At 43.8% G+C, this 16741-nt stretch overlaps 1 pseudogene; it reads left to right on the top strand.

Moving 5' to 3' along the window:
- The first annotated feature begins 204 nt into the window (after positions 1-204).
- LOC119307774 overlaps positions 205-16741 on the top strand; it is an 18167-nt pseudogene continuing 1630 nt past the window's right edge.

The raw sequence follows: 16741 nt of genomic DNA, 5'->3' as shown, positions 1-16741 counted from the left end.
GTAGCTACAATTCAATGCCGGTGAGTGGAACAGGCGGGCGGCCTCGTGGTTGACGGACGTTTTTATCTCCTGCCCACATTCTCCGTTCGCGCGGATCACTTCATCTGCCTCGCTGCCTTCTCGGCTTCTCCCTTTCAAAAAGCCGCCTCCCTCCCCCCACGGACACACCAAAAACCCTACCATCTCGTAGCCTCCATCGGCGCCATGGAGCCGCCGCGTTCGCCTGCTCGCTTCACCGGTAAGCGCCTCCTGCACATTTCATCCCTAGCTCCAGGCCTCTCCAACTCCAACCCCAATATCTCATCGCTAACCCCAGGCCCAAACGCTAACGCTGCTTCTCGTGCCGCAGTCCGCGGGCAGATGCTGAACATGATATTCCAAGCGGCGTCCGACGGAGATCTCCCCCTCTTCAAGAGTACGTGGCGCTCTCCTGGTCTCAGTTCTTGGCTGGGAGATTGAGTGCTGATTACTTGCGTCCAACCGGCTGCAGGTCTGCTGGTGAGGCTGGACAGGGGCAGGGGCCGCCTCAAGGAGACGGTAGAGGGGCTGAGGGTGAAAGATGCCGGGTTGCTGGAGGGTCTCGGGGCACTGCACGTTGCTGCATGCAGAGAGCGGCTGGAGGTGTGCAAGTACCGCATCGAGGAGCTGGAGGTTGATGTGAACGGCGTCGACAAGGGAGGTCAGGGATCCTCCAAAGCCCTAATCGGTTTAGGATTTTGTGCATGCAATTCGTGCAGTGGGGTCACGCAGGAAACGAACCTCTGTTTCTGCTTTTGGGCTATTGCGAAGGAAATATGCAAATAGCTATCTTGTATTCATGTGCTCACTCATTTTATTTTATTTTTGAAAAGGAGGTTTGCCCCCGGCCAATGCATCTGAACGATACATCACTCATGAAGAAATGATCATACGGCATCTATGTTGATCTGCATATTTGCCACCCAGTTTATCTCATTAATGCTAAGATATGACTGTGCCCTGTTTTTTTTAAATGGTCATATAGCTTCAGGTAATATCCCACATATATAACTGTGATGCAGAGACCAAGTTTAACCTCCTTTTCAAAAAATAAGTTCCCACATATCCATGGAGTAAATATTAGTATATAATTAGGCCCCATTGAGGGTATAATTTTTTTGAGGATTTTTTTATCTACATCTTAGAGACATGCATATAAATTTCCCATTTCTACTACATATATATAATATAGAAACCCAGCATGGGTTGAGTACATTGCTATCAGAAAGTATTGTGCACTTTTATGGCACTTCGGAATTCTTTTACGGGTATGAAAAGTGCCGCTGTTAAAGAAAAAATAATCTTATTTCCTTGCTGAACCCAGAAAGGATTTGCATCAGTAAGAGTAGCTACATTACTGTGTTTTACAGGTAGAACACCTCTGTTTTTTGCTATACATCGTAAGGATGTGGGTATCGCCAAATATCTTCTTGATCATGGTGCCAATCCAAACAAAATCAACAACGATGGGATCTCCCCTTTACATCAAGCTACTGTATCAGGTCTACCTCTGTAAACACATTCCTTAGTTTTGCATTTGTGCACTGCAGTTTTTCTTGTCTTTTTGACTTTTGAAGTTACTTATATTATGGTGTGGTTTAGTATTATAATAGGATCTACACTTTTTTCTTCACATGAGACCTCTCACGGTGGGATTATCATCATAAGAGTAAAATGCATTGCAATAAGGAAAATATGACGTGGCATTACAATTAATGATATGGGAGATGGTTCTAGTATCATATTATAATACAATATCATAACAGGTCTATCAAGAAAAATTTAATAAAAATTAAATTTAACAAAGTGCAGTATGATATTACCCATGTTCCAAATTACTAGTCTTAGATTTGTCTCATAGCTAGACATATTTTAGTGTTAGATACATCCGTATCTAGACAAATCCAAGACAAATCATTTGGGACAGAGGGAGGTAGTATATACTAGTATCATGGGTATGATACTAGTTAATGATTCTTCCCACAATGAGAGGTCTGATAAGAAAGTATATCTTGACACAGAATGTATTGGATATAATTCCTTCCTGTTCAAACATGTCGTTATCTATGGCACATGGTCAAGGCAGGGCGAGGTGCATTAGGCTTTTCTGAAGAAAGCTATCGTCCAAAGAAATACCTATCCTCTGTTAAACTAAATTCATGGATTCATTTTCTTTCAAAGTGAGAATTTCACAGAAATACCTATCATCTTATCCAGCAAGTTTGTGCGTCTCTTTTCAGGAAATTGTGAAGCTGTTAAACTATTGCTTGCTAAAGGAGCCTATGTTGACCCGGTAGCTTCTTGTGGGACACCACTTCATTGCGCTGCTAGTGAAGGGCATGATGACATCATGAAGATTTTATTGGGCCACAATGCAGATGTAAGTTTGTAAGTGCATGTGTTTCTCCCTTAAGTTGTCCACCGGACAGGTGGATGTACGTGGTAAACTTTAATTTCTTGTGTTCTGCTAAGGAAAAGGTTGCATTTTAAATCACTGAAGGCTTGGAGCTCAATGATGAGCACTGCTAGCTAACTTGTTCAGCACACTATTTTTTCTTCTCAAAACACAAATCAAAATGTGTGTCATTTTGTTTTATAGAGAAAACGACAAGATGATGGTTCAAACAAAGGCCAAAGGGCCAAAGCAAACAAAGTGAAAATCTAGGAAAAAGCTTAAGGCCTAGCTAACAAAAACCTACAGAAGAAGCAAACAATTCGGTCTCTCATTCTCAAACATGCTGCCATTGTTAATCTGCTAAATTTTCCACATTGTTAAGATCGTGACATCGCTGCTCCTAAACTATTGGTTACATTTTTGTTCTGTCCCATCTTCAGATTGTACCATCATAACAACCGTCGGAGGACTTCAAAGACTTCTACTTAAAGTTATAGATCATTTTTTGTTCTGTTGTGATGCATGCAATATTCTACTTATTCCCTCTGTCCCATATTAACTGTCACTCAAATGGGAGTATCTAGTGGGTGTACCTGTATGTATTTAAGTGCTAGATACATCCATTTGAGTGATAGTTAATATGGGACGAAGGGCCTCCGTCCGGAATTTAGTGTCACTGAAACGGTTGTATCTAAATGTAGTTCAGTGCTAGATACATCTGTTTGAGCGACACTTAATTCTAGACGGAGGGAGTACCTTCTAATGGAATACAAGATATACCATTGCACATCTTGTCATGTCAATACATTAAAAATGATCTCCTGATGCAATTATCTTATATTGCAAGGTTTGTCTAAATGCTAGATACCTACAAATATGTTGGATCAATAAATTCATGGTGTGCTTGTGTATTTTGTAATGCCTTGAATGCTGTTTTTTTTAAAATTCTTGTGCAGGGAATGCTGTTTGTATGAGGATTGGTGTTTGATTTTAGTGATATCTATGTATCCATTTTTACCTTATTCCCTGATTATTATTTTGACTAATATCTTAATTATTTTTTCTGAAACAGTGCAACAAATTGGTAAATGGTAAGTCACCTCTTAATACAGCTACAGATGCTAATTCAAAGAACTGCATGCTTCTCCTGCTTAAGGTATTGAACCTTCAGCTTAGCCTTGCCATCTTCTTTTAATTTCGATGAGTCTGTTTGCTTTGTAAAGACACAATTTTCTCCCTTAAGTTGAAACTCTTGACTTCTTATGTTGGCCTTTGCTTTGTAAACATTGACCGAAGAGTATGCTGCAATTTGTCCTACTTGCTGTATACACTTTCTAAACCATTTTTTCCCTTGTGTTCTAACTTCTATGTAGTTATTCACTATGATGGCAGTGAACTCAACCAAATGAACTACTCCCTCACTAGTGTCAAAAATGCACTTATATTATGGGACAGAGGGAGTACTATTTAAAATTCGTGCTGAAATGGTGCACTCTACTCATTCCTGAAATGTGCAGAAATTTAAAATGCTATCCAGTTAATCTTTTTTGACTGGTGACTGTAGGGAAAACCCCCCACATCATTAAGAATTTATTAGTAGAGAGTGAATGAAAGTACATGGATTACAAGAGGTAATCTAGTGTAAGCAACATAGAGAAATAAAAGCTACACTAAGAAACTAGACAATAAAATCTCAAGGAGGCAAGAAAGAAATCCATCTAATCAGCTCCTCCTTGTATCTTTGCTTGACTCTATGCTGCATGAGGGAAATATCATGGATGAAGGCACTTCTCCATCTATTAAAGCTTGGCCTCTCATGCCGAAAAACTCTAGCATTTCTCATGATCCAAATATTCCAGCAAGCAACAAAGACAACCTCTGTAAAGAAAGGTTTAGCAAAATCTTGCTTTGCTTGCATGACAATTGTGGACATATCCTCTCCAGGTGGCCATGCAATTTGTAGGTAATTCCATATTCTAACACTGAAATTACATTCAAAGAATAGGTGGTTTCTGGTCTCACGTGTCGCCAAAGGACAGAGAACACAATTGACCCCATCCTCCAAATGCCAGTGCCTTCTTTCAACCATGTCTTTGGTGTTTAGTCTATCCATGATTAGCATCCAAGCAAACACCTTGATTTTCATTGTGCAGGAAGATCTCCAAATCCACAAAAGGAGAGGGTTGAAAGACATGTGGGAGTGCAAGAAGGAGTAGAACAGTTTAGGCTTAAAAGGCTGGCTAGATCCCTGCCAGAACCAAATGTCCTTTGCTTCCACTTCCCTATTACAATGGGCCATCAGATTTTGCACAGTTAGACACTCCTGGTAAGCTTGTGCAGATAGGGGTAAATGAAACAACTGTGTTAAGTTCTATGATTGGAACGCCTCAGAGACTGGATCCTTGACATAAGAAAAGAGCCTTGGAAATCTGGTTTGCAAGGTGACCACTGTTTCATCAATCTTCCACTTATCAGACCAAAACAAAGCTGAATTCCCAGAGTTGATCTGAACCCAAGATGTGCACCTGAAATGATCCAGCAGTTTACATATATCTTTCCACCAATAAGATCCACAACTATCAGTACCCTGTGGAACAAAGGAGTGATAATATGTATCCCAAATAAGAGAGACCCATGGCAGGTCCACCTTATTTAGGAATTTTTGTAAATGTTTCATCAAGAGAGCCATGTTTTGTACACCCAGGTTTAGGATACCCAGCCCTCCCTTGTTTTTTGGCCTGCAAATGAGGTCCCAAGCTGCCAAGGATGGCGAGGGCTCATCTCTGTGCTTTCTCCACAAGCATTGCCGTTGAATTCTCTCCAATTGTTTTAAAATCCCTGCAGGAACAAGCAGGCTGCCAAGATAGAAAATGGGCATGGAAGATAAAGCAGAATTTAAGAACTGAAGCCTTTCCCCCTGATTTAAGAAAGAAGAGCTAGCTGTCATTCTTCTCTCCATGCAATCAACAAGGGGCATGAAATCCACCATTTTTGGTCTGGTAGTACCAACAGGCAGTCCAAGATATGTGAAGGGCATTTTGCCAACTTGACAGCCAAAAGCAGCAGCCAAACTGATGGTAGTGTTCTCATCCACATTAATAGGTACCATGGAAGATTTGTTGTAATTGACCACTAGACCAGTAGAGGTGGAGAACACATGAAGCATGTCCTTGAGAGCCAAAAGTTGAGCTCTGTCTGCTGGTAGGATGATTAGGGTATCATTAGCATACTGCACTATAGGATAGTCTTGGTCATGACATGGGATTGGCAACTTCAAAATACCCCTTTTGAACATATCATTTACTACTGATTGCAAAAGGTCAGCAGCAATCACAAAGAGCAGGGGTGAAAGACAGTCTCCTTGCCTAACTCCCTTCTTGCAAAGAAACTGTTTTCCAGGTACTCCATTTAAGAGTACAGAAGAAGTTCCAGCTGTCAGCAATTGCTTAACCCAGGAAATCCATTTCTGATTGAATCCCTTGTGCTTGAGAATGAGCAGGATAGCTTCATGTTCAATGGGATCAAAGGCTTTGTCAAAATCCAGTTTAAGAATAACAATAGGTCTCTTTGATTGATGGCATTGGTGCAGATATTCAAGTGACCAGCCAATACAGTCCTGTATTGTCCTGCTTTTAATAAAACCATATTGATTCTTATGTATACATTCCATAATTATCCTCTGAAACCTGTTAGCAGCCATTTTGGACAGAAATTTGAGGCCCATCCCAGTCAAGGAAATTGGCCTATAATCACCAACACCTTCAGGGGCCAATTTTTTGGGGATGAGTGTAATATAAGAACCATTTATGTTCTCCAACTTTGCAGTGCCATTATGAAAAGCTTCAGCCAGCTCATAAAAATCATGACAAATAATGTGCCAACATTTCTTGAAAAATAACCCATTGAAACCATCTGGACCAGGGGCCTTGTCAATGGGCATATGCTTGACAGTGTCATCCATTTCCTCCTTTGTAAATGGTTCAGTTAAGAATTCTAGACCATCAATTGGTTGCAGCAGAGCATTCAGGTCAAAACCCATTACTATACCAGCAGAAACTCCCATTCTATTTTTATAACAATTCCATATGATGCCCTCCATCTGAGAATGACAACAGTCCCATCAATGTCTGTCAGAGAAGCAATGGAATTTCTTCTATGCCTCTCAGTGGCCATAGCATGGAAAAATATGGTATTCTCCCCACCAAGTTTTATATACCTAATTGTACACCTCTTCTTCCAGTATACAAACTGAAGATGCAAAAGTTTTTCCACATGCATTTTGACCACCTTCCTGAAATTAAATTCAGGTCGATATAAAGGTCTAATCTCTTCAAGGCCATCATGACATAAAATGACCTCATTGCACTTTGAAATCAGTATTTTTAAGCTTAGAGAAACTCATCTGCCATCTTTTTAGGGCCCCTCTCAAGGTTTTAAATTTGTCAGCAATTCTGGCAGTGATATGAGTTTTGTGGGAAGGCTTCTGCCAAGCCTGCTTTACACACTCCATAAACCCCTCAAGCTCAACCCAGTAATTCTCAAACCTAAATATAGAGGATTTAGGAATAGAAGTCTTAATTGTCACCACACATGGCACATGATCAGATGCAGTTCTAGCCAATGGCAACACTTCAGTCATGGGATATGAAGAGATCCAATCCGCAGAAGTAAAAAACCAATCTAACTGCTCTAGCAAAGGATTATCCTGCATGTTGGACCATGTATAAGATCTCCCTTTAAGTGGCAACTCAAGCAGCCCAAGATGTGCAATTATTTCATTAAAAATGAATATATCATTCAGGTCACCACCAGGTAAATTTCTCTATTCTCCAGAGATCTCATGAAGTTGAAATCACCCACCAAGAGCCAGTTATCACCCATTGGAATTTGCAAGTTATATAACCAACTGACAAAAATGTCCCTAGCCTCCCCTTGGCATGGACCATACACAGAAACAAGAGACCAGTGCTCATTATTTTGCTTGGAGGTAAACTGAAGTACTGCAAACTTTTGAATTTCAACTACAGTGCCCCAGAAAACTGAAGAATTCCAGACTACCAAAATGCCCCCAGAAGCACCCTCAGAAGGGGAAAAAGCAAAGCTATCAAATCTTTTAGGGTAAAAGGATCTAATAGATCTGAAATCAAAAGATGCACATTTGGTCTCCTGGAGGCAGGCAATAACACACTGACTTTCATCCAACTTCTGTCTGACAGCTCTTTGCCTAGGTTCAGAATTTAAACCCCTAACATTCCAGCATAAGACACTCCAGTTCTTATAAGCATTACTCATTTAAACCAAAAGGAGTTGATAAAATATTTTGATGACACCTAATGCCGCCATCCTCAACAAGCGCACATGTCCAGCATGAAACAGTTTGATTATTACAGACAGAAATAGAAGACAAAAACTCTGATAAACAGAACACTTTCCACCCCCAACTAGCCAGTTGACAACTGAACATTGACAGTACTGTTTATTGGAGTAGAGGGATCAGCCATAAGCTGCTCCACACTAATGAGATCATCAGCAATGCCCAACTCCTGGCCAATCTGCTGCAGCTTGGGTATGGGAGTAGGTGGTGGAAGATCTTCAATTGGCTCATCCTGCATGTTTTGTGACACTGTAGCTGAGAAGGGCTTGGCCTTGGGCTTCCTCCTCTTTACCTGCATTGGAAGCTCCTGGAAAGTTGGTTTGTAGCCATCTCTCTGCAGAGATCCTCGAGTGCACCTTCTTATTGAAGTTTCCACAACTGGAGTGGGAGCCATGGTTTTCCTGGCCCTTCTAACCTTTCTCTGCTCAACTCCAGCTTGTTCAGGTGGCTCACTAAACTGCTCTGCCTCATCAATAGGAGATGACTCAATCTGTTGAACTGGAAAAAGAGCCCTAGCCACCGGCCTGTGCTCTAGTGCAGTGTTATAATAGCGCAGGCTTGGCACCTCAAAGGCCAAGTCCCAGCTTCTTTTAGAGAGCAGAACAGATTGCAAGGGCAACACCTGTATTGGCTTGGGGATTTCAAAGCATATTTCTGAGTGCAAGATTGCCTCAAAATTCCTTATGAAGATCATCTCAAGGGGCAGCTCAGGCCCAAACACAACTTTAGCAGCACAGACATCTGAAACCACCTCCAGCACTGTGGAATCCTCCATGAAGGGTTGAATTTGAAGTTGAGATGCAGGTGGCTGATAGACCACCAAAGCCCAATTGTCAGGATTGTAAACAGGAGCAATATTGTTAGCCACTGGTTGCTCCTGTCCGGCTTCTGGCACCTCAGGTTGTTCCACATCGACAACAAGTACAAAATTTGGCTGGATATGCTGATCCACTGATAGAGAATGATCTTCTATCAAGCACCATGGACTCTTGTTCCACCTCCTCATCATTCTGCACTTGATCATCTTCTCCCCAGACTGCGTTTCCCCAATTGTTATCCCCCATATTGGGTTGCTCTGGAGGAGGTTGCGGCACCTCATTCCAACCTAAAGCAGGGTAGTTGGGCAGGATGAATTGCGGGAGCTCAGGAAAGGGCACCCAGGAAGGGGGTGAGGATTTCCATTAATTGGCATCCAATCCTCGTCTTGAGGCATTTGCTCTGCAAAGTTGGCACCAAGGATATATATAGGCGCTTTCCATGACACTCTTGCACCACCCCATGCAGCATAATCATTAAAAATGACATCACGAGGCACCAAAATATCCTCAGGAAAGGAAGCAAACACTAGTGATCTGACTAAGTATGGATCCTCACTGTTCCAATGATGAAATTTGCCAAAAGTGTTCACTGCCGCTCTAATATTATCAGTATTGCGAAGATCCAGAGGGATGCCCAGTAGCATAATCAAACCCTGATGAAACCCCTGAGCTCCACGAAATCCCTCTCCTTCATCATGCTTCATAAAGCGGACAAACCGATCATTGCCAAGGTGTTGTGGAGGGAGTTGGAGGAGCGAAAAACGAACTGCGGGATCCCTAACACGAAACAGCCCAACAGCATTGATCCACGGTTGAACAGAAAGAACCTGATATCCATGAGCTTCCAGCCATTCAGCAACCTCCTCACGAGCAGCACCAATCTCGTTGGCAGCCGGCACCGGCATGACCTCAACAAGCATGTAGTCTTCATGACGGTGCACAATAGGAACATGTGGCGTGACAAAGGTACGCGGCCATCTCGCATCCCCCGCATCGATGATGTGATGTCCAGCCGGGACATACTGCATTGGATCAATATGGAAGTTGGCCATGGGTGGCGCTGGCGAAGGTGGCTCAGGAGGCGGCGGCGGTGGAGCTAAGGGGGAGCCAGGAGGCGTCCTGGGATCGGGATGAACAGAGTTGGGCGATGTGGACGGTGCAATCAAAACCGAAGAGTCCCGGTTAGGTAGAAATCCTGACAGAGAGATATTCTCGCTCCCTGTAGCTGTTGCCTCGAAAGCTGAATCGTTAGCGGGCTTGGGTTTCCAAACCAGACCCAATCTCTTAGCGAATCGGGTGCAGTCACGCCTACTGTGTCCAACCTAAGAACATCCCAAGCACTTTAAAGTTGACGTGCAAGAAGAGGAAAAATGGCCCCGCTTAAAACATGTCTGACATGTAACAATTTCATCCACCATATCATTTATCATTTGATCAAAAGAGGCCTCTGCCTGAGATGAGCTCGGCACAGCATTAGAGCTAGATGGGCCAGGTTTCGAAGAGCCCAAAATGGGAAAAGATTGAAGACCAGAAATCCCGCCCGAACTTGCTGGCGCAAGATCCGAGGTAGTACCCCTAGACGCCAAATGTAGTTGGATCTCCGACGAGCTCACCGTGCCAAAGATGATCGGTGGCGAAGCAACAGTCCCAATTAAGAACATCAGATTGTGGCGGAGGAATTACCTCACGCTCCCTATCAGAAATCTCATAACCAGCACTCCCAATGTCCCTAATGCACCCAGCCGTAGCATGATATCTATACCCTTTGCATGCATCATATTGTTGAAACGTAGCAAAAGATAACTTTTTCTGAATAGAAGACCTGGATTTAAATGCTGATTTTGACGGAGGTTTGTGCATTGCAAGGAGACCCAAGGCTGCTCTACGTTTAGAAGGACTGACCAAGATCCACTCAGCATCACACTTTTTCTTCCAAATTTTGAATTCACGTAACCAATTTGGGCCCCCATTTCCCCACAAATGAAAATAGCATTTGAATTGGGGACAAGAATATGATCTAGTGTCCACAATATGAAAACCAACATCCTTGCATGAAACATTGAAACTAAATACCTTATCAGTAGTATAGGAGACCCATAGATCAATGGCTGATCCTCCCAACGCTGATTCCAATGCGGCTGCCACAGAATCCTCATCAAGCCTAAAATCATGCCTGCTAAAGGAGACCACCAGGGTAAAAGCCCCTCTGCCATCCATGGGATGGACAGTAAGGCCAGACGCCCTATAGATCTCATCAGCAAAAACTCTACCCCTAGAGAAATCCAGATCAAGGGTAGATCCTGAAGAAAAATCCATCAACGAAGACCTAATCAAAGAGATCTCAAGACGCCGAACAAGATGAGTGGATCAATCCACCAAATTGGTGGAGAGCAATGGAGATCGCCGGTGGGCTAGGGTTTAGGGGTGGGCGGGTGGGTGGGTGGGTGGGAGCTCCATGTTACTACCGCGGATATTCTCATCCAGTTAATCTTGAGGACCGACTTACCCAGGTTATCTTCTGGACAGACATTTAACATCTTTTTCTGTGATAGGCTGGTGCTGATCGCAAGGGGGCAGCAGCCTATGCTGTGGAGAAACTTCAGTCTGAAAAAGTTGTTTCAACCGAGTTCGTCAATTGCATTATGGGGGATGTTGCTGCCAATTGTATTCTTCCTGATGATGTAAGGTTTACCTTTTTGACTCTAGATGCTTGTAGAGTTCTGTTGTTTTTAATGATGTAATGTAAACTTTGTATTTTTTCTAATAACTACTGCTACCTTACTACCAAACACTTACATCAAAACTCTTGAGTATTATCTGTAAAACCTCTCTATTTTTTTTGTAAATTATGTTCATTAATTTCAGTATCTTGATTATTCAGGACGAGTCTGAGTCTAAAAGAAAAATTAGAGTGGCTGGATTTCAGAAACTTGCGAGTTTCTCTTTCAAGGGGGAGGAATATCATTCTGCAGCGATGTTGTACACTGTGGTATACTAAAGCATCATTTACTCGTTACATTCTCCTTTTCCAGTCTTTCATTTAGTCCATGTTAAAATGGATAGTGGACCTCCTTTTATTTTTATTTTTTTGCCGAGCTTTCTACCTAAAGCAAGGTTCCTAATTTGATAGATTATGACCTGGTCTTACATTATTCATGGATGAAATCCATTTATCTGAAGTATTATTTTGGAAATTGTACTGGGTGGCTGCTCTTAGTTATTTTGAATCGCAGGGCGGCAACAGTAAGGTCCCTACCTGCAGGGTCTGTGCTGCCTATAAAGGGAGTGCTGAATTTGTTGAAAATCACAGGGAGAAGGCATTGTTGTGCTTCCATCAAGTCATAAACTTGATGAGGGCAGATTATCGTTCTTGTGTTAATCTGATGATGGTGAATTTACTTGAGAATAAATTTAGTGTTTTGTTTACCATACTTGTCGTATACTCATATAAACCTGTTGTTTAAGAGTCACTGCTAATTTCCTCCGTCTATGAAAAGTTATAACAACAACAACAAAGCCTTTAGTCCCAAGCAAGTTGGGATAGGCTAGAGGTGAAACCCATAAGATCTCGCACATGGATAGCAAGCTTCCACGCACCCCTGTCCATAGCTAGCTCTTTGCCGATACTCCAATCCTTCAGGTCTCTCTTAACGGACTCCTCCCATGTCAAAATCGGTCGACCCCGCCCTCTCTTGACATTCTCCGCACGCTTTAGCCGTCCGTTATGCACTGGAGCTTCTGGAGGCCTGCGTTGAATATGCCCAAACCATCTCAAATGATGTTGGACAAGCTTCTCCTCAATTGGTGCTACCCCAACTCTATCTCGTATATCATCATTCCGGACTCGATCCTTCCTCGTGTGGCCACACATCCATCTCAACATACGCATCTCCGCCACACCTAACTGTTGAACATGTCGCCTTTTAGTCGGCCAACACTCTGCGCCATACAACATTGCGGGTCGAACCGCCGTCCTGTAGAACTTGCCTTTTAGCTTTTGTGGCACTCTCTTGTCACAGAGAATGCCAGAAGCTTGGCGCCACTTCATCCATCCGGCTTTGATTCGATGGTTCACATCTTCATCAATACCCCCATCCTCCTGCAACATTGACCCCAAATACCGAAAGGTGTCCTTCCGAGGTACCACCTGGCCATCAAGGCTAACCTCCTCCTCCTCACAGTTAGTAGTACTGAAACCGCACATCATGTACTCGGTTTTAGTTCTACTAAGCCTAAACCCTTTCGATTCCAAGGTTTGTCTCCATAACTCTAACTTCCTATTTACCCCCGTCCGACTATCGTCAACTAGCACCACATCATCCGCAAAGAGCATACGCCATGGGATATCTCCTTGTATACCCCTTGTGACCTCATCCATCACCAATGCAAAAAGATAAGGGCTCAAAGCTGACCCCTGATGCAGTCCTATCTTAATCGGGAAGTCATCGGTGTCGACATCACTTGTTCGAACACTTGTCTCAACATTATTGTACATGTCCTTGATGAGGGTAATGTACTTTGCTGGGACTTTGTGTTTCTCCAAGGCCCACCACATGACATTCCGCGGTATCTTATCATAGGCCTTCTCCAAGTCAATGAACACCATATGCAAGTCCTTCTTATGCTCCCTATTGTTGGGGAACGTAGCAGAAATTCAAAATTTTCCTACGTGTCACCAAGATCTATCTATGGAGAGACCAGCAACGAGTAGAAAAGAGAGTGCATCTACATACCCTTGTAGATTGCTAAGCGGAAGCGTTCAAGTGAACGGGGTTGATGGAGTCGTACTCGTCGTGATTCAAATCACCGATGATCAAGTGCCGAACGCACGGCACCTCCGCGTTCAACACACGTACAGCCCGGTGACGTCTCCCACGCCTTGATCCAGCAAGGAGAGAGGGAGAGGTTGAGGAAGACTCCATCCAACAGCAGCACAACGGCGTGGTGGTGGTGGAGGAGCGTGGCAATCCAGCAGGGCTTCGCCAAGCACCATGGGAGAGGAGGAGTAGGAAGAGAGGTAGAGGGCTGCGCCAGAACTTCGTGTGTAGCTCCCATGCGCCTCCCCACTATATATAGGGGTGGAGGGGCTGGTTTCTTGCCCTCCAAGTCCATTGGGGCGTTGGGCAAGGTGGGAGGACAGAAATCTCATTATTTCCTTCCCCACCGATTGTTATCCCCCCTTTTTAGGGATCTTGATCTTATCCCTTCGGGATATGATCTTATTCCTTCTAAGGGGGGATCTTGGTGCGCCTTGACCAGGGGTGTGGGGCCTTGCCCCCACTACCCACGTCCATGTGGGTCCCCCCATGCAGGTGGGCCCCACTCCGGAACCTTCTAGAACCTTCCCGGTACAATACCGAAAAATCCCGAACATTTTCCGGTGGCCAAAATAGGACTTCCCATATATAAATCTTTACCTCCGGACCATTCCGGAACTCCTCGTGACGTCCGGGATCTCATCCGGGACTCCGAACAACATTCGGTAACCACATACAAACTTCCTTTATAACCCTAGCGTCATCGAACCTTAAGTGTGTAGACCCTACGGGTTCGGGAGACATGTAGACATGACCGAGACGTTCTTCGGTCAATAACCAACAGCGGGATCTGGATACCCATGATGGCTCCCACATGTTCCACGATGATCTCATCGGATGAACCACGATGTCAAGGACTTAATCAATCCCGTATTCAATTCCCTTTGTCTATCGGTATGTTACTTGCCCGAGATTCGATTGTCGGTATCCAATACCTTGTTCAATCTCGTTACCGGCAAGTCACTTTACTCGTTCCGTAACACATCATCCCGTGATCAACTCCTTGGTCACATTGCGCATATGATGATGTCCTACCGAGTGGGCCCAGAGATACCTCTCAGTTTACACGGAGTGACAAATCCCAGTCTCGATCCGCATAAAACAATAGATACTTCCGGAGATACCTGTAGTGCACCTTTATAGTCACCCAGTTACGTTGTGACGTTTGATACACCCAAAGCACTCCTACGGTATCCAGGAGTTACACGCTCTCATGGTCGAAGGAAGAGATACTTGACATTGGCAAAGCTCTAGCAAATGAACTACACGATCTTTTGTGCTAGTCTTAGGATTGTGTCTTGTCCATCACATCATTCTCCTAATGATGTGATCCCGTTATCAACGACATCCAATGTCCATAGCCAGGAAACCATGACTATCTGTTGATCACAACGAGCTAGTCAACTAGAGGCTCACTAGGGACATATTGTGGTCTATGTATTCACACGTGTATTACGATTTCCGGATAATACAGTTATAGCATGAATAAAAGACAATTATCATGAACAAGGAAATATAATAATAATACTTTTATTATTGCCTCTAGGGCATATTTCCAACACCTATATCTCTCCATAAGTTGTCGTACCAAGAAAATGGCTTCCATGGTCGACCTCCCAGGCATGAAACCAAACTGATTTTTGGTCACGCTTGTCATTCTTCTTAAGCGGTGCTCAATGACTCTCTCCCATAGCTTCATTGTATGGCTCATCAGCTTAATTCCACGGTAATTAGTACAACTCTGAACATCTCCCTTGTTCTTGAAGATTGGTACTAATATACTCCGTCTCCATTCTTCTGGCATCTTGTTTGCCCGAAAAATAAGGTTGAAAAGCTTGGTTAGCCATACTATCGCTATGTCCCCGAGACCTTTCCACACCTCAATGGGGATACAATCAGGGCCCATCGCCTTGCCTCCTTTCATCCTTTTTAAAGCCTCCTTCACCTCAGACTCCTGGATGCACCGCACAAAACGCATGCTGGTCTCATCAAAGGAGTCATTCAGTTCAATGGTAGAACTCTCATTCTCCCCATTGAACAGCTTGTCGAAGTACTCCCGCCATCTATGCTTAATCTCTTCGTCCTTCACCAAGAGTTGGCCTGCTCCGTCCTTGATGCATTTGACTTGGCCAATATCCCTCGTCTTCCTCTCCCGGATCTTAGCCATCTTATAGATGTCCCTTTCACCTTCCTTCGTGCCTAACCGTTGGTAGAGGTCCTCATATGCCCGACCCCTTGCTTCACCAACAGCTCGCTTTGCGGCCTTCTTCGCCATCTTGTACTTCTCTATGTTGTCTGCACTCCTATCCAGGTATAGGCGTCTGAAGTAATCTTTCTTCTCTTTAAGCGCCTTCTGGACATCATCATTCCACCACCAGGTATCCTTATCTTCGCTTCTCCTTCCCCTGGACACTCCAAACTCCTCCGAGGCCACCTTACGAATGCAAGTCGCCATCTTCATCCACACATTGTACGCATCCCCTCCTTCCTCCCAAGGGCCCTCCTTAAATACCCTCTCCTTGAACACCTGAGCTACCTCCCCCTTGAGCTTCCACCACTTCGTTCTAGCGACCTTGGCACGCTTATCCCGCTGGACACGAATCCGAAAGCGGAAGTCAGCAACCACCAGCTTATGCTGGGGTACAACACTCTCCCCAGGTATCACCTTACAGTCTAGGCACGCACGCCTATCTTCTCTTCTCGAGAGGATGAAATCAATTTGGCTAGAGTGTTGGCCACTACTAAAAGTCACTAGATGTGATTCTCTCTTTCTAAAGAGGGTGTTAGCTACAATCATGTTGTAGGCTAGAGCAAAGCTTAAGACATCTTCTCCTTCTTGATTCCTGATGCCATAGCCAAAGCCCCCATGCGCCCCTTCAAAACCTGTGTTAGATGTACCCACGTGGCCATTGAGGTCTCCTCCTATGAAGAGCTTCTCACCAATCGGTACACTCCTAACCATGTCTTCCAAGCCTTCCCAGAACTCCCTCTTGGTGTTCTCATTGTGGCCTACTTGCGGGGCATATGCGCTGATAATACAAAATTTATATAATATAAAAATATATTTTATTTTGTATCTAATGATAGTAAGTTAGCATTTTAGTTCTTGATAGTTTTCCAAGATTCTTGTTCATACTTTGAACTATTTGACTTAAGAGGTAATTTTTGGGTCCTCTTTTCAGAGACCGAGCCAGTAGTGTATAATGAGTGAAATGATGAAACCATAATGACATTCACTTGTAGGAAGACATGTTGAAATATAATTTATTCGCTGCTATTTCTCAGTTCGCGCATGGTATGACCTCAACATTGTGTTATA

The sequence above is a fragment of the Triticum dicoccoides genome, chromosome 1B (assembly GCF_002162155.2).
Source record: "Triticum dicoccoides isolate Atlit2015 ecotype Zavitan chromosome 1B, WEW_v2.0, whole genome shotgun sequence".
In the NCBI taxonomy this organism is placed as follows: Eukaryota; Viridiplantae; Streptophyta; class Magnoliopsida; order Poales; family Poaceae; genus Triticum; species Triticum dicoccoides.
The sequence above is the reverse complement of the archived record's forward strand: the minus strand, read 5'-3'. Positions and strand labels throughout refer to the sequence as shown.